The sequence below is a fragment of the Chiloscyllium plagiosum genome, chromosome 7 (assembly GCF_004010195.1).
Source record: "Chiloscyllium plagiosum isolate BGI_BamShark_2017 chromosome 7, ASM401019v2, whole genome shotgun sequence".
Lineage (NCBI taxonomy): Eukaryota > Metazoa > Chordata > Chondrichthyes > Orectolobiformes > Hemiscylliidae > Chiloscyllium > Chiloscyllium plagiosum.
The window spans coordinates 105,072,833-105,091,686 of NC_057716.1; the positions used below are offsets into that span (position 1 = coordinate 105,072,833).

The 18,854-nt window shown below is 44.1% G+C and overlaps 1 protein-coding gene across 3 annotated transcripts in view; it reads left to right on the forward strand.

Annotated features, from left to right (window-relative positions):
• LOC122551828 (gap junction gamma-1 protein-like) overlaps positions 1–18,854 on the forward strand; it is a 53,520-nt gene that overhangs the window by 21,394 nt on the left and 13,272 nt on the right. Inside the window, exon 2 of one of the 3 annotated variants that reach the window (XM_043694320.1) lies at positions 7,660–7,712. The exons of 1 other annotated variant lie outside the window; for it this stretch is intronic. The gene's annotated coding sequence lies outside the window, so the exon portion shown is untranslated. The remainder of the gene's footprint in view (positions 1–7,659; positions 7,713–18,854) is intronic. One more of the 3 variants, XM_043694321.1, reaches the window with a different exon arrangement.

An 18,854-nucleotide genomic window follows, 5' to 3' on the forward strand; every position in this document is an offset into this window, starting at 1 on the left:
GTGTTGTATCTCAGTTGGATACAATGCTTATTCACAAACTACTGAGGAAGAGGGGACATGACATGAGCCACATCTAGCTGTGAGGTTCTTCATAGAAATCTGTGCTGTTGGTTGCTTTGCTTCCGATTGAGTTAGTTTTTATGACGCAGAGTTTTCCTGTCAGGACCTGTTGGAGAATAGGGTTGCACTTGAACACTAAATAATCTAAACCAGCCTACCTTTGTGAGCAACTCCTTATCTTCAAACAGGGATGAAACGAACAATGTGAACACGACGTTCCCAGTGCAAGTCGTACTGCACTGGTACTTCCCAACCTCAGCTTTTTGTGTATTTAAGAGATATTTCTCAGAACAGGTCCTGCTTTGTATCATGGGATATGGGTGTCACTGGTCAGGCCAGCGTTTGTTGCACCAAAATGCATTGGCTTGTGAGGCAGGGACAGTTAAGAATCAATTGCATCACATCTGGAGTCACATGTAACCCAGACTGGCAGGTTTCCTTCCTTTAAGGACATGAGTGAACCAGGTGGGATTTTACAATGATCAGTAAAGTTGTCATAATTCCTATCATATGTTCAGCACACCCTCCAATTTTCTTTGCCCATTCATGGGATGTTGGCTGGGCTAACATTTATTGCCCATCCCCAAGTTGCCTTTGAGGAAGTGAAGGTGAGCTTCCTTTGTGAAACTGCTACAGTCCAAATGCTGCTGTAGGTTAAACCCACAATGCTGTTATGGAGGGAATTCCAGGATTTTGACTCAGTGACACTGAAGGAACAGCAATATATTTCCAATTCAGCATGGTGAATGGCTTGGAGGGGAGCTTGCAGGGGGTGATAATTCCATGCTTTTTGTCCTTCCAGAAGGAAGTGGTTGTGGGTTTGAAAGATGTTGTCTGAGGAGTCTCGATGCATTTCTGCAGTGTATTTTATAGGGGGTCCACAGTGCTGCTGCTGAGTGTTGGAAGTGGAGGGAGCAAATGCTTGTGATATAGTGGCAGTCAAGCGACTGCTTTGTCCTACATAGTGTCAAGCAGTTTTGGAGCTGCACCCACCTTAGGCACGTGGAGAGTATTCTGTCATACTCCTAACGTGAGTTGTAGATAGTAGGCAGACTTTGGGGAGTTAGGAAGCGAGTTATTTGTTGTGGGATTCTTAGTAACTGACCTTCTCTTAGAAACACGAAAGCACAGAAAGTGGAAGCAGGAGTAGGCCATTTGGCCCTTTTGAGCCTGCTGTGTCAAACAATATGATCATGGCTGATCATCCAACTCAGCCCTCATTCCACTTTCACCCTGTATACTTTGAACCCTTTAGTCCTAAGAATTATGTCTAAGACCTTCTTGGAAACATTTAGTGTTTTGCCCTCAATCGCTTTTTGTGGCAGTGAATTCACAGGCTCACCACTATCTGGAGAAATTTCTCCTTATCTCCGTCATTAATGGCCGACCTCATATCTCTGGGCTGTGACCCCTGGCTTGGACTCCCTGGTTATCAAGAGCATCCTTCCTGCATTTAATCTGTCTGGACCTGTTAGAATTTTACATATTTCTATGAGATTCCCCCTCACTCTTCTAAATTCCAGTGAATGTAGTCTTAACTGATCCAATCTCTCTTCATACATCAGTCCGACCATCTCAGAAATTAGTCTGGTAAACCTTTGTTGCATTCCCTCCATAGCCAGAAAATCCTTCAATCAGATAAAGAGGCCAAAATTGCACACAATAGACCAGAATTGCACACAGCAATTGTATCATATTGTTTAAATGGTGAGTCCAGTTTAGTCTCCGGTCAATAGTAACCTGTCAGGATGTTGATAAGTGATGCCAGTGAATGTCACATAGTGATGGCTAGATTGTCAACAAGAAACAATAGTCAATGGCTGGCATCTGTGTGGCACACATGTTACTCATCACTTATCATCCTAAACCTGGATATTACCCATGTACCCATTTGGACACAGACTGATACAGTGTCTCAGGGGTAGTAAATGGTGCTGAATATTACGCAAGCACCACTGCTCATCCCCATTTCTGACCTTATAATAGAGGGACCATAAGACAATAAGATATAGGAATAGAATTAGGCTATTTGGCCCAGGAACTCTGCTCTGCCATTTGATCATGGCTGATATGTTTCTCAACCCCATTCTCCTGCTTCTCCCTGTAACACTAGATCCCCTTATTAATCAAGAATCTATATATCTCTGTCTTAAATATACTCAATGACTTGGCCTCCACAGCCCTCTGCAGCATTGACTTCCACAGATTCCCCACCCTCTGTAGAAATTCCTCCTCATCTCAGTTCTAAAGATTGTCCTTTCACTCTGAGGTTGTGCCCTTGGGTCCTAGTTTCTCCTACTAGTCGAGACATGTTCTTCATTTCCACTTATGCAGGCCTCTCAGAAATCTGTAAGTTTAAATCAGATCCTCCCTCTTCCTTCAATACTTCAACTTCAAATGTGTCAAGATACTGGTACAAATGATTAGCTTCTGTTAGGCTGGGGCGCGTCCATCAAAAACACATTTGACTTCCGTCTGTAAGGATAACTTGTGATTTGCATCATTGCACACAAACACTGATTTCCAAATGTCTGGAATGAGTAGTGTTGTGACCTATTCAAAGTACTTGGAGGGTGAAATCATTACTCAATGCTCAGTGGTAAAAGTACCTTTATGTAAAGGAACTTACAATGAATTATATGGCGTCTTCCACAACCTCGGTACTCCATGAATTATCAGCCAAGTTCTTCCTGAACACTGTCTATTGGAATGTAGAAAACATGGCAGAAACTTGCCTCTATCTGCGCTCTCAGGTGGTTCAATGATCTCTGGGCACTGAAGGCAGATGTATCCTTCCTGTTAATGACAACAATTTATTCATGAAGCACCTTTAATAGAGTGAGATGCCCCCAGGTGCTTCACAGGTGTGTTATAAAACAAAGGGACATATAATGTTCCAAAGAAACACAATGCAAACTCCAGGTACGACACCTCATTGTTTGCTTTAGCTACTTTACAGACTCAATGTCTCAAAATTTGAATTTCATAACCTTAGAAACTGATCAAGTTAAATCAATTCTCTAATTTTCCTACATGCCCCTCCTCCCAGTATTGTCTTGTTTCTGTCTTGTTTACTTTGCTCTTTGTAGAGATGACCTGTTCTCTCCCGTACACGCATTAATTTACAGTCATTTTACATTCTCTTCTCTTTCTCCACCACTAGCATTCCCTTTGATGTTTTACTTTGAGCCTCCATACACCTGATCTCTTGTTCCTCCTTTGCATCTGTTAAAAGTATGAAAAATAACTTTTCCCAATTCCTTTCAGTTCTGAAGATGAGTGATTCTGGAATGAATGAATGCTTTTATTGCCACATGCATTTGGGAAAATACGGTTAAAGATGGTTTGTTGCCACAATCTGGCACCATTTTGGCTGACAAAATGAATAAAATGAAATTACTTAAAATACAGCTCCAACTTCTGTTCAATTGACAGAAAAAAAATAAAGCTAGAAAATTAAGATATAATGTACAACTTTACAGTCCTTCTTGTCAAGCACTGCTCCAGGTTTTCTTAAAATCTCTGGGATTTCCGCAAGGTGTTCCGGTTTCAGGACTATAATGAGTCCTTGTTGTAAATTCACTTCCACTGCCTCGCGGCTTCGGAGTCCCAATCCATGCCCACAGTACAGCTGTAGCAGCAGTCTTTGCCATCAGCAGGAGCCCCGATCCATGCCCACCATGCAGCTGTAGCTGCAGTCTCTGCTATCACCAGGAGTCCCGATCCATGCCCACCGTGCAGCTGTAGCTGCAGTCTCTGCTATCACCAGGAGTCCCGATCCATGCCCACCGTGCAGCTCACTAATACTCAGTCTCCTATCTTACCAAACTGGATAATTGGGGAAGGTGTGTATTATCGCTGGACTGTTAATCCAGAGAGCCAGGTAATGTTTCAGGTTTAAATCCTGTCATGTCAGATGGTGGAATTTGAATTCAACAAAAATCTGGAATTAAGAGTCTAATGGTGACCGTGAAGCAATTGTTGATTGTTGGCAAAACCCATCTGGTTCACTAATGACCCTTCTTCAATTAAACTGCCATCCTTACCAGTGTGGCCTATATGTCACTCCAAAACTACAGCAATGTGGTTGATTCTTAACTGCCCTCTGGGCAATTAGGGATGAGCAATAAATGCTGGCACAGCCAGCCACGCCCTCATCGCATGAATGAATAAATAAAAAAACTAATAAGCTGGGCATTGAGAATTCTCAACATGACAGGACCTGGCAACTTCAGCTTATTGCTGTTTTTAAGGAGCCACAATGTTGCTCAGAGTCGAGCAGAATCTCAGGACACAATGCACAGGCGTCAGCCACGCACATCCCTCATCAACAGAAATTTGCCAGTCCCTCTCAACCAACCTGGAACATCTCCAATTCATTCATCGGACACTGTGGAAGCACAGAGCTCCTTCACAGTAATCAGTATTGAAAAGCTGCTGCAAGAGCACTATGGGAGCAGCGGCAGGCACCTACCTCACCGGTTGCATCCCAGGGCTGCTTGCTTACTCTCTCAGTGCACACTCACTGAACACCTATCTGCATGCTCACAGCCTCCCAAGCCTTACCGTGCCAATTTGTGCATGCACACAACCAGGCAGCTTGTCCTCCATCTGGCAGGCGCCCATCTTGCTATGCTCAGCTTGTCTCATTAATCTCACATTCACTCCATAACAAACACACTGCATGTGCAGCAAGCAGGCAGCCCTGTCTCATAGTCTCAGGGGAGCAGACCTCACTGAAGCCCATGGAGGCACCTGTCAGTGTGGGGGTCCCAGCACTGTCAGTCAAGGCCTCCCATACCAATCCAGGTGATTGACCACAATCAGGTGCCTGGTCGGGATGACATCACCTCTGCAGTGGGGGCCATACCTCAATAGTGCAGGGCCGTGGTTCACACTCTGTCCTGAGTGTCTGTAGTAACCAGTCTGAGGCAGGAGTGTTAGGGCGTGTGAGGTCGGAAAGATGCACAATCATCGATCAGGTCAGTGCATTTTCTGGAGCTCTCAAGGCAGTGGGCCATGCTCAGTCCGTCAGACAGTCCACAGAAACAAAGGCAAAAGGTGGATGATGTTTCATGGGGACTGCTGTCATTAGGAGGAAGACTCAGGAGCCTTTTGGGCGAGTGGTGCTGGAAAAGCACAGCAGGTCAGGCAGCATCTGAGGAGCAGGAGAATCGACATTTCAGGCAAAAGCCCTTCATTTTCTTGGATGCTGCCTGACCTGCTGTGCTTTTCCAGCCCCACACGCTTGACTGTAATCTTCAGCATCTGCAGTCCTCACTTGTGCGTAACCTAAAGGGAGCTGCAGGCTGTGGGAAAGATGGATAAAAAATCTAAAGGAGGCAACGGTATTTGTAAGGGGAGGTGCGGAATATGGTAAAGCATGGATGGGAACAGGGTCATGCAGAAGTTAGAAGGAGTTGCCCATGATCAGGGGCACCCTGGCTTCAAAAGGGAAGACAGTGTATGTTCACACCTGGCACGGTCACCCCATATGCCAGGGTTTGAGAAGGGGTAGGCCAGCAGTTGAAGTCTCATGTAGACTGGTTGTTCTGGGCAATGTACAAATAGGGCTTGCAGGATGAGCTATCAGGAAGGGGTCATTGATGCTTGGGGTCTCCCCAGTATGTTCAGGCAGAGGTTGGATGCCACTGGTTAGGGAGCACCTACTGTCACCTTCCATCGTGCTAGAAATCGACAGTAGGCAATGGGGAAGAAGATGACTGTGATCATACTTGGTGTAGACAGTGAGGGAAGAATTGAATGACGTGAAAGTGGGGGGCAGGGCTGTTGATGTTGGTGCAAGTGGAGGAAAGATGATGATTTAATTTGATTATTGTCACGTGTACCAAGATACAGTGAAAAGTATTGTTTTATGTGCTATCCAGGTAAATCATACTTTACATAAATACATCAGGATAATAGAACAGAATGCAGAATGTAACGTTACAGTGACAGAGAAGGTGCAGAGAAAGATTAACTCTAATATATGAGAGGCCTGTTCAAAAGTCTGATAACAGCAGGGAAGAAGTTTCCCAGGTGAGCTAGGCAGCAGCACAGAGGTCATGCAGGTTTAGTGTTGTAGGAGATTGAGGGAGAGTGACAGCGAGTGAGGGAAGATAATAAATGTTGTAGAGCATGAGCCTGAGCAGTTTTATTTGACAAAGACTGACTGACTTTTTTGGAATCAAAACTCATATTGGACTTGAAACATTAACTCTTGACAGATGCTGCCAGACCCCCTGAGCGTATCCAGCACTCTCTGTTTCCGTTCTTTAATTGTCTGACCTATGCGTTTAGAAATGCTGGGATCACAATAAAGATTGTGAATTGTTTGGATTTGAAGGGGTTCAGTTACATAGATCTTTAAAATGAGCAGGTGCAGAAAATAATCAAGAAAGCTAATGGAATGCCAGCCATTATATCTAGAGGACTGGAGTACAAGGATGCAGAAGTTGTGCTGCAGTTATACAAATTCCTGGTGAGAGCCCACCTGGGAGTACTGTGAGCAGATCTGGGCACCACAGAATACCTTCATCTTGGAGAGAATACAACACAGGTTTACAAGAATGATACCTGGACTTCCGGAGAGATCATACAAATTAAGCCTTTTATCTGTAGAATTTTAGAAGGTTGAAGGTGATCTGAATGAAATCTTCATTATGGGGTGCCAATTGAAGACTGAGATGAGAAATTTCTTCTCTCAGAGGTTGTGAGTCTTTGAAACTACTTGTGTATATTTAACACTGAGATAGATAGTTGATAGTAGGGGAGTCAAGGAGTTCATGAAAAATGGATGTGGGGAATGTCAGAGCGGCCATGATCCTGTTGAATGGTGGAACAGGCTCAAGGGGCCAAAGACTTACTCCTGTTCCTATTTCTTATGGTCTTATATTAATAAGAGAGTACAGGGTAGATGAAGATAAACTATATCCACTGGTTGGGGATTTGAGAATTAGGGGGCACAGTCTATAAATTAGGGCCAAACTGTTCAGGAGAGATGTTAGGAAGCACTTTTACATACAGAGAGAGGGTGGTAGAGGTTTGGAACTCTTTTCCACAAATGGCAGTGAATACTATAACAGTGGTTAATTTTAAATCTGAAATAGATAAATTTTTCTTAAGCAAATTTAGTAAGGGACATGGTCAAAGGTAGGTATACAGAGTTCGGCCACAGATCAGGCATGACCTTATTGAACATTCTCAGGGACTGAATGGCCTACTCCTGTTCCCATGGGAGTGCTAAATTGCCAAGTGGGAAGCAAGATGAAGCAGTGAATAGCTCTCAAATATTAGTCACCAGTAGAGCTGGCCTGTTTTGAAATGTAAGCTGTTTTAATGCATGCACAGACAAGTTAGCACAGTATTGGGCAAAAGGATTATTATCCCAGACTTGACGCATCATTGCTTCATTGTTTTGAAGTGGAATTTTTTTTCCTCAGGATTTACTGAGTGAAACGTGTTGCTCAAGGGGAGGGTCTTAATTTTTAAATAGCTGGGTGTCTTTTTTAGTTCCGATCAGTCCCTGTTGGATGCCATGATAGCAGGGAGTGCTCATTGCAATATTTTAAAACTGTTTTTTCTCTTTTGCACTGTAAGGAGTTGGTTTTCGAAGAGTTTGGACCAAGGCCAGTTATTGACCTAGTTTTACGGTAAGTTATGCAACTTGCTTCCCTTTGCACAAGTTTGCTTATTAAAAGGAACAGTTGATGTTGGGTCTGAAAGGTTTGTAGTGGGATCTCTATCTCCTCTAGCAACTTCTTTTCCCAATTCCCACACGTGTGCACTTTGCAAAATTTCCACTGGGATTAGATTGGTGACTGGGCAGAGGTCTGTAAATATCAATGGAGTCCAGTGTAGAAAATATTTCCAGTTGTGAAGCGGGGTATAAAACTAAGATGCCATCAAATTAAAGACAGACACAAATAAGGCTGACAGGGAATTGAGAAGAATCCTCTTTACTAGGAGAGTTGTGACAGTGTGAAACTCGCTCCCACAAGGCAATGGTTTTCAGTTAAAAAAGCACAGATGCTTTTGAAGGAGAAACTCAATAAGCACACGACAGCAGAAGAAAGGTAAATGGATAAAATGTGGAGCTGGAAAGGCCCAGCAGGTCAGGCAGCATCGGAGGAGCAGGGAAATTAATGGTTCAGGTCAGGACTGAGAAGAATTAGCTGAGGGGTTAGATGCAATAGGTGACAGATGGATTGTGTAGAGACTACAAATAAAGTAGACCAGTTGGCCTATGTAAATGTGAAGCTACTGAAGACTCCCAATGTTTTGCACTCTGTTGGGTTCGGTGTCTAGCTCTCTATTTCTCTCTCACTATCTGTCCCCTGGCTCAGTCCATGATTAACTTGCTGTCAGGAGATAAAGTTAAAATAAGAAATTATTGGCATGAGCTCCACACCAAGTAAAATAAACCGTGATCTTGTTGAGAATTCTAGAGAATTCTGGAGAGTGAAACGGAGTTAATTTGCAAATCCAGTCTGACTCTCTTTTGAAACTGAATAGGATGTAAAATGGTTGTTTTTATACTTTTGACAGAGTGAGAGGGAAGATTGAGGGGGACAGACTTGAGTATCCTCATTAAGCCAAAAGACAAGGGGAGTGCTAGTGGTGGTAAAGGACAGATAGAGGTGTAAAGTGTGTGTAAATAAAGATCTGGAAAGGAGAAAATAGATCCCCTCTGCTGAGAACAAAGCCAACAAGATGCATATAGACATGACTGGGGATATTAATAAAAACAGTATACAGAGTACAAAAATAATGAGGTTGTGGAACTCAGTGTTGTGTGTTAGAGGCTGTAAAGTGTCCAAGAGGAAAATGAGGTGTTGTTCCTCAAGCTTGTGTTGAGTTTCATTGGAATAGTGTAGCAAGCCCAGAGTAGAAATGTATGAGAGCAAGGTGGTCTATTAGTGATGATATTGAGATTATTTATCACACAAAGAAGTGTCCTGATAGAGGAAATAATACATCATAAAGTTAGGTTATCTAAAATCATATTCTTCCTTTCTAATTTTCACATTCTGCTTCCTTGTCTCATTCCATCCTGCTGCTTTTTAAGGGCAAGGATTATTGATCAAAGAACCATTATAGAGTCATAGAGATATACAGCACGGAAACAGACCCTTAGGTCCAACTCATGCATGCCGACCAGATATCCCAACCTCATCTAGTCCCGCTTGCCAGCACTTGGCCCATATCCCTTCATATCTTGTTATCTGCTTGTGGAGTTGAATGCTTGATATCAATGATTAAGAGGAGGGAACAAAATGTAATATTGCTAAGTTTGCAAGACAGCACAATGCTGGATTGGAGGGTGCGCTGTGTGGAGGATGCAGAGATGCTTCAGTGAGATTTGGACTAACCAGTGTGCAAATGCATGGCAGATGCTGTATAATGGGGATAAATAAGAGGTTATCCACTTTCAGAGCAAAAAACAGGAAGACAGATCATTATCTGATGGGTGATAGTTTGGAAAGGGGGAAGGGCAATGAGTGGGGTGTCTTTGTACACCAGTTGCTGAAAGTAAGCGTCAGGTGCATCAGACAGTGAAGGAAGTAAATTGTATATTGGCCTTCATAATGAGTGGATTTGAGTTCAGGAGCAGGGATGACTTGCTGCATTATACAGGGATTTGGTGGGACCACACCAGTAGATTTTTGTGCAGTTTTGATCTCTCTATCTGAGAAAGGATATTCTGGGTATAGAGGGAATGCAGCAAAGATTGACCAGATTTATTTCTGGGATAGTAGAATTGGTACATGAAGAGAGACTGGTTTGGCCAGGACTATATTCATTGGAGTTTAGAAAAATGAGGGGGACCCCATTAGAAACTTAATTCTAACAGGACTAGACAGGGAGTCTAGACCATGGGCTACAGTTTAAGAATATGGAGACCATTTAGCATTGAGATGAAAAGTGTCTTCACCCAGAGAGTGGTGAGCCTGTGGAATTCTCTGCTACAGAAAGCAGTTAAGGCCACAATATTGAATGTTTTCAAGAAAGAATTAAATACAGCTGTTGGGGCTAATGCAATCTAAGGATATGGGGAGAAAGAGGATACAGGGGACTTAATTGGATGATTAGTCCTGATCACCTTGGGGTGCAGAACAGCCTGAAGGGCTGAATGGCCTATTCCTGCTCCTATTTTCTATGTTTCTGTGTTCTGACATTGATTATTAAGCCTCAGGGCTTTATGCAGGTCCTCTCCACAATGTCTAAACAAGATTCCGTTTCTTGTCTAGAAGTACCATGTTGTAACTCTTAGTGAATATACCCGTTTGTCAGTTGTGTTCACCCTCCTGCCTTGGATATTTGAAGTTGATCAAACATTTTGAAATAAAAGTTTCATCAAGGCTGTGAAAAAATGAACTATCTTTTTGCACGACCTTGAGTAGAAATTGAGTTCAAAATATGTGGATTCCACGTCCTCTTGCCCACACCCAAAATAACGTGTCCGGAGTCTTGACTGAGGCACCTTGAATCATAGAATCCCTACAGTGTGGTGGAAGCAGTCCCTTGAGTCCAACCCTACAAAGAGCATCCCATCTAGATCCACTTCCCTACCATTTCCCACACAGATTCACCTGAGGGTGGAGTTGAACCTGGGACCCCGGACTTTGAGAAGCAGCAGTGTTAACCACTGAGCCACCATGCCATTTCAGGTATTTTCCAAATGTTGGCTTGGGGCACTGGGGAGAGCTCCCTGCTCCTCTTCAGGATAGTGAGAATGAGATCCTTCATATCCCAAGGAAGGCAGTCTGCGATCTTGGTTTCGTATCTCATCTGAAAAGTAGAGCTTCCAACAACACCTCGTCTAATAGGCACTACACTGTTACTCCGATCGCTGGGTGTGATCCAATAACATTGGAAGTTGGAATTCAATTGAAGATGTTGACCCTCATGTGCAATGCATATTGTCCAATGAGGATGAGCACATGTGATGCCATTGTAATTGAATACCTTTCTGGCGCATTTAGAATAGATGTTCAGAAGTTATAAAACAGCATAAATCAATGACTGGGGCAAGAATTGGCAATATTGTTGGGTTGGTTAACTGGTTAACTATCCTTCAGGGAAGGAAAACTTCTGTCCTTAGCTAGTCTGGTCTACTTGAGACACAAGACCCACAGCAACATAGTTAACTCTTAACAGCCTTCCGAAATGGCCCAAAGCAGTTCAGCTTTTTCAGAACCCGGTTTGAAAACTTAGCCGAGGGGGTTAGTGTCCTCATGTATACTTAAGGCTGAGTGGAAGGGGTTCTTCATTAGTCAGGAAATCAAGTGCTACAGGGGAAGGTAGAAGGAGTGGAGGTGTGGTTATATTGGATGAGCCACAAACCTATTGAATGGAGGACTTAATACAGGGCCTAACTTAATACAGGACCCATGGCAGGGGCTAGTGGTTTGAACTCATGTGAGAGGCAGCAGTGAATATGTTTCTGAAATTTCTGAGTAGATGTGGAAGAGTTCAAAGGAGACTGTTCCTTGATCATTCCTCATTTTGTTGCTAGACTCACTGCACAACCTGTCAGCTAGTCATCGCACTCAACAATTCAAACCAGCCTCGTCCTACCCTGCATGCTGGACATACCTGTGGTGTCAGATTTGGTGTCAACATGAGACAGGTTGATCTTGTTTGTGTTCCTACTTCCTCTCAGTGATTCTGTGTACAGCAATGTGCCTGGTTCGAGACACCACAGGTTTGGAACTTAATGTGAAGGTTTCAGAAAGAGAGCAATAAAGACAAAAAATATACAATCACAGGGTTAGCTCCAAGAGTGAAGGACTTGGATGGATTCATTGGAGAAACTGGGGTCATTTTGCCTACTGTAGAGGAGATTGAAGCAAGGGGAACATGATTGAGATATAAAAAATATGGTGGGCATGGATAGGATAGATAGGAAGAAACGTTTCCCTTGAGAGAGGGATCAATAACCAGAGGGCATAGGTTTGATGTAAGACGCAGGTAGGTTAGAGGAAAAGACCTTTTACCCAGAGGGTGGTGGGAATCTGGAACTGGCTGCTGTAAGGATGGTAGTGGCAGACATCCTCAACATTTTAAGAAGTATTTAGATGCCTACTTACAATGTCAAGATATACAGTGCTAGAGAGTGGAATTAGCATAGTTAGATGGTTGATTTTGATTGGCACAGGCTCAATGGACTGAAGGATCTTTTCTGTGCTGTAGATCTGTATAAATCTATGATTGTATGAGGTGACGGGGAATTTATTAAGAGGCAAAGCAAAACTATGAATTGCTGGGGTAACCTAAAAAAAGAGAGAGGGTTTCCAATTGGCTGACAGGCTGGCAAGTGGAAAGCACAGGGTCAAGGTGGCAAAAGAACCAGAGTTAACACAAGGTATTCATAGGGAGAGGCTGCATAGGCTAGGGCTTTTTGCACCAGAGCATTCGAGGCTAAGGAGTGACCTTATAGAGGATTTTAAAATCATGAAGGGTATAGGCAAAGTGAATGGCAGGTGTCTCTTCCTTATGATGGGGGATTTCGAGACTAGGGGCATATTTTAAGGTAAGAGGAGAAAGACTTGCAAAGGACATGAGCTTTTTTTTACACAGTGTGGTTTGCATGTGGAATGAATTTGTAGAGGAAGTGCTGGATGTGGATACAGTTACAATGTTTAACAGACATTTGGATAAGTCCATGAATAAGAGAGGTTTGGAGAGATATGGATCAAACCCAGGCAGGTCGGATTAGTTTAATTTAAATTTGGGATTATGGTCGGCATGGACTGGTTGGACCGAAGAATCTGTTACTACGTTGTGTGACTCTGTCTCTATTGAGCTTTCAGGTTTGGGGATAAACTGCTTGGTAGGATACAAGTTGAGGAGCAGGCTTCACAGGAAAAATAAATAAATCTTGCTGAGAAAAGAAATTGCAGCGAAATGGCAAAAGAGCAGGGGGATGGGATGAACTGAATTACTTCCTGAAAGAATTAGTAGAGATTGGCTGAATGGCATCCTTCCGTAAAGCTTGATTAGATGAATCTACGTATAGCATATACCTCTGGCTTCTAGATTAGAGTGGTGCTGGAAGAGCACAGCAGTTCAGGCAGCATCCGAGGAGCAGTAAAATCGACGTTTCGGGCAAAAGCCCTTCATCAGGAATAAAGGCAGAGAGCCTGAAGGGTGGAGAGATAAATGAGAGGAGGGTGGGGAGGGGAGAAAGTAGCATAGAGTACAATGGGTGAGTGGGGGAGGGGATGAAGGTGATAGGTCATTCTTCCTCCAGGCGTCTGGTGGTGAGGGAGCGGCGGTGAAGGAGGCCCAGGACCTCCATGTCCTCGGCAGAGTGGGAGGGGGAGTTGAAATGTTGGGCCACAGGGTGGTGTGGTTGATTGGTGCGGGTGTCCCAGAGATGTTCCCTAAAGCGCTCTGCTAGGAGGCGTCCAGTCTCTTCAATGTAGAGGAGACCGCATCAGGAGCAACGGATACAATAAATGATATTAGTAGATGTGCAGGTAAAACTTTGGATGGGGAAGGTTCCTTTAGGGCCTTGGATGGAGGTGAGGGATGATGTGTGGGCACAGGTTTTGCAATTCCTGCGGTGGCGGGGAAGGTGCCATGATGGGAGGGTGGGTTGTAGGGGGGCGTGGACCTGACCAGGTAGTCATGGAGGGAACGGTTTTTGCGGAAGGTGGAAAGGGGTGGGGAGGGAAATATATCCCTGGTGGTGGGATCCTTTTGGAGGTGGCGGAAATGTTAGCGGATGATTTGGTTTATGAGAAGGTTGTTAGGGTGAAGGTGAGCACCAGGGGGGTTCTGTAGGGCTTTTGATGAAGGGCTTTTGCCCGAAATGTCGATTTTCCTGCTCCTCGGATGCTGCTTGAACTGCTGTGCCTTTCCAGCTCCACTAATCCAGAATCTGGTTTCCAGCTTCTGCAGTCTACCTATATACCTCTGGCTGTCAGTGATTGGTAAACATGTCTTCTACACAGAATTGAGGACCAGCTGGTGCATTAACCAGGGCCTGAGGCTTTTGGGGTCTGTAGTACTTTGGACAGGGCTGCTGTTCACTGGGTGGGGGAAGCTGTGTTGCTGACCACTGATTGGGCACAGTGTTGCTGCGCACTGGTTGTTGGGGGGAGTTGGCAGGGAACGCGAAATGCTGTGCATTGATTGTGGAGGCAGGGCAGCTATGCACTGGCTGTGAGGACAGTGCTGCTGTGTACTGTTCAGCTGTGTGCAGGCATATTTTTCATTTTGGGCAAGGAAGATTAAGAAGATCCTGAACAGAAGAATCTAAACTTACAGGGAGCTTGACAGAGCAGGTCTGAGGAGGCAGAGTTTCCTCTGTTAACTGGACAATTAACCAGAGCTTCTGGGGTTTAAGGTAATTGGTAATAGGAGCAGAGGAAAATGAGACATCTCTTCACCCAGAGGGTTGTTAAGGTGATTGAACATGTACCTGACAAATGAATAACCAACAGGGTGTGAAGAGTGGATGGATTGGATGTGATTTTGAAAGAACTATCAGGATGGGCATGATGGTCTGAATGGCCTCCATCTGTGCTGAAATTAAGATTCTATAACCCTACCTTTGGAATCCAGCACAGAAAAAAAGGCCCTTCAACCCATTGAGTAAGTGCCGGTCTAAACCAACTATCTATTTTAATCCCCTTTGCCAGCACTTGGCCCATAATCTTGTGTGCCTTGACATCACAAGTAAACATCTAAATACTTCTTCAATGTTAGGAGGGTTTCTGCTTCGACCACAGTTATGGGCAGTCAGTTGCAGAGTCTCACCACCCTCTGGGTGAAAAAGATTTCCCTTGCATCACCATGGAAACATATGAGCAGGAGTAGCCCATGCGGCCTGTGGTTGACCAAACATTTTAATGGCTTTTACTCACACCATCTCCATAAAATAGAACATAGAAAAATACAGCGCAGTACAGGCCCTTTGGCCCTCGATGTTGCGCCAATCCAAGCCCACCTAACCTACACTGGCCCACTATCCTCCATATGCCTATCCAATGCCCGTTTAAATGCCCATAAAGAGGGAGAGTCCACCACTGCTCCTGCCAGGGCATTCCATGAACTCATGACTCACTGAGTAAAGAATCTACCCCTAACATCTGTCCTATACCTACCACCCCTTAATTTTAAGCTTTGCCCCCTCGTAATAGCTGACTCCATATGTGGAAAAAGGTTCTCATGGTCAACCCTATCTAAACCCCTAATCATCTTATACACCTCTATCAAGTCACCCCTAAACTTTCTCTTCTCCAATGAAAACAGCCCCAAGTGCCTCAGCCTTTCCTGCTATAACCCTTGTTGAAACTTTATTGCTGGAACAGCACAGCAGGTCAGGCAGCATCCAGGGAACAGGAGATTCGACGTTTCGGGCACAGGCCCTTCTTCAGGAATTCCTGAAGAAGGGCCTGTGCCCGAAACGTCGAATCTCCTGTTCCCTGGATGCTGCCTGACCTGCTGTGCTGTTCCAGCAATAAAGTTTCAACTTTGATCTCCAGCATCTGCAGACCTCACTTTCTCCTGCTATAACCCTGTATAGCATTGGTTATCGGAAATCTATCAATCCCTACCTTGAGTATACTCAAAGTCTGAGCTTCTGTGGTAGAGAATTCCAAAGGTTCACAACCCTCTGACTTAAATAAAATACTCAACTTGCTCATAAATGGCATCCTCCTTATTTTTAAATAGTGCCTCGAATTCTAGTTCCACTTTACCTTAAACAAGGGAAGTATTTTACCTGAATCTACCCTGTCTATTCTTTGAGGTATTTTATAAATTTCATTGAGATGAACTCTAAATCTTCGAATCTCTAGATAATACAGGTCTAGTTTTCCCAATCTTTCTTCTTGGCATCCCTGGAACAAGTCTGATGAACGTTTATTTTACTCCCTATAATCAGAGATTTTACAGCATGGAAAGAGACCCTTCAGCCCATTTGTGGTCTGCTAGTCATCAAACACCTATCTATTCTAATCCCATTTTCCAGCACTTGGCCTGTAGCCTCGTTGCTATTATATTTCAAGTGTTCATCTAAATATTTTTTAAATGACTTCAGGGTTCCTGCCTCTCAACCTCTGAGCCAGTCAGTTCCAGATATCCATCACCCTCGGGCTAAAAAGATTTTTCCTCAAATCCTTCTAAATCCCCTGTTCCTTATCTTAAACCTATGCCCTTGGTTATTGACCCTTCTATTCAGAGGAAAGGTTTCTCCCCTATCTAACCCATGTATGCCCTACAGAATTTCGTCATCTCAATCAGATCCACTCCCTCCCCCTCAACCTTCTCTGCTGTAAGGAAATCAACCTCAGCCTCTTCCAACCTTCATAATTGAAACTCTCCTGCCCAGGAAATATCCAGTAAATCTCTCGAGAGATCAAATCTTTCCTATATGGCAATAATATCTTTCCTGAGACCAAAACTGCACACAGTACTCCAAATGTGGTCTACAATCAAACCCCCTTGCGATGAAAGCTGACACTCCAATTGGATTACTGCACCTGCATGTTATCCCTCAGTGATGTAAAGGGTCTTTATAACAATCAGGGATAGCTTCACAGTTATCAATACCATGTTGTCTCAGTTTCAGATTGTTTTAATGATTGGAGTTTGAATTCCATCAATGGCCATGGTGGGTTTGAAACCATGTCCTAGCAGGATTGCTACTGCTCAATGAAGTTAGCACTGGGCCATCATCTCCTACTGCAGTGGTTTCTTTATTTAGCTGTGACTCATACAACAAGCAAAATTCAGCACTTACCTACTTACCACAACAGGTAAGTTGTGGTATTGCAATATCCTAGCAGGATTGCTACTGCTCAATGAAGTTAGCACTGGGCCATCATCTCCTACTGCAGTGGTTTCTTTATTTAGCTGTGACTCCTGGTTTTCGGCATAACTTGAGATTGTGAACTTGACCATCTGTGACAAGCTTGGCCTTGTGTTGCCCCTTCCAATTTGTTGTGGTGTTTTTTGTGTTGCTAAAGCAAGTGTTAGAGTCATAGAGTCCTACAGCACGGAGACAGGCTCTTCGGCCCGAACTGGTCCATGCTGACCAAAATCGTCATCATCACTAACCCCATTTCCCTCCACTTGGCCCATTTCCTTCTAATCCTTACCTATCCATATATCTGTCCAGATGCCTTTTAAATGTTGTTAATGTACCTGCCTCAACCACTTCCATTGGCAGCTTAATCCATATACGCACCACCCTCTGTTTAAAAAAGGTTGTCCCCTCAGGTTTCCTTTTGTTCGTTCCCCTCTACCCTTAAACTAATGCCCTCTCGTCCTTGATTCCCCAACCATGGGAAAAAAGACTGCATTCACCCAACCCATGCCTCTCATGATCTTATGCACTTTTATAAAATCCCCCCTCAGTCTCCCTACGCTCTAAAGAAAAAAGTCCCAGCTTGACCAACCTCTCCTTATAACTTGGACTGTTGAGTCCTGGCAATATCCTTATAAATTTCTTCCACACTCTTTCCAGTTTAATAACATCCTTCCTGTAGCAAGGTGACCAAAACTGAACACAATACTTCAAGTGCGGCCTCACTAATGTCCTGTACAACTGCAACATAACTTCCCAATTTTTATACTCCTTGCCCTGACTGACGAAGGCCCAAAGCTTTGTTCACTGCCCTGTCTACCTGGGACTCCACTTTCAGAGAACAATGGACCTGAACTCCAAACTCTCTCTATTCAACTACACTCAAAGAACATTACAGCACAGGGACAGGCCCTTCAGCCCTCCAACCTGCGTCGGTCCAGATCCTCTATCTAAACCTGCTGCCTATTTTCTGAGGATCTGTATCCCTCTGTTCCCTGCCCATTTATGTATCTGTCTAGATACATCTTAAATGACGCTGTCTTGCCCACCTGTACCACCTCCGCTGGCAACGCATCCAGACACCCACCACCCTCAGTGTAAAGAACTTTTCACACATATCTCCCTTAAACATTTCCCCTCTCAGTTTGAACTCATGACCCCGAGTAATTAAGTCCCCCACTCTGGGGGGAGAAAGCTTCTTGCTATCCATCCTGTCTATACCGTTCATGATTTTGTAGACCTCATTCAGGTCCCCTCTCGACCTCCATCTCCTAATGAAAATAATCCTAATCTACTCAACCTCTCTTCAGAGCTAGCGCCCTCCATACCGGACAACATCCTGGTGAACCTCCTCTGCACCCTCTCCAAAGCGTCCACATCCTTTTGGTAATGTGGCGATCAGAACTATACACCGTACTCAAAATGTGGCTGAACCAAACATGACCTGCTAACTCTTGTACTCAATACCCTGTCCAACGAAGGAAAGCATGCCATATGCCTTCTTGAACACTCTATTGATCTGCATTGCCACCTTCAGGGAACAATTTTCCTGAGCACCCACGTCTCTGTACATCATTTTTCCCTGTGGCTTTTCTGTATAGTTTGCTCTTGAATTGGATCTTCCAAAATGCATCACCTCACATTTGCCCGGATTGATCTCCATCTGCCAATTCTCTGCCCAACTCTCCAGTCTATCTGTATTCTGCTGTATTCTCTGACAGTCCCCTTCACTATCTGCTACTTCACCAATCTTAGTGTCATCTGCAAACTTGCTAATCAGACCACCTATACCATCCTCCATTCTGGATTAGTGGTGCTGGAAGAGCACAGCAGTTCAGGCAGCATCCAAGGAGCTTCAAAATCGACGTTTCGGGCAAAAGCCCTTCATCAGGAATAAAGGCAGTGAGCCTGAAGCGTGGAGAGATAAGCTAGAGGAGGGTGGGGGTGGGGAGAAAGTAGCATAGAGTACAAT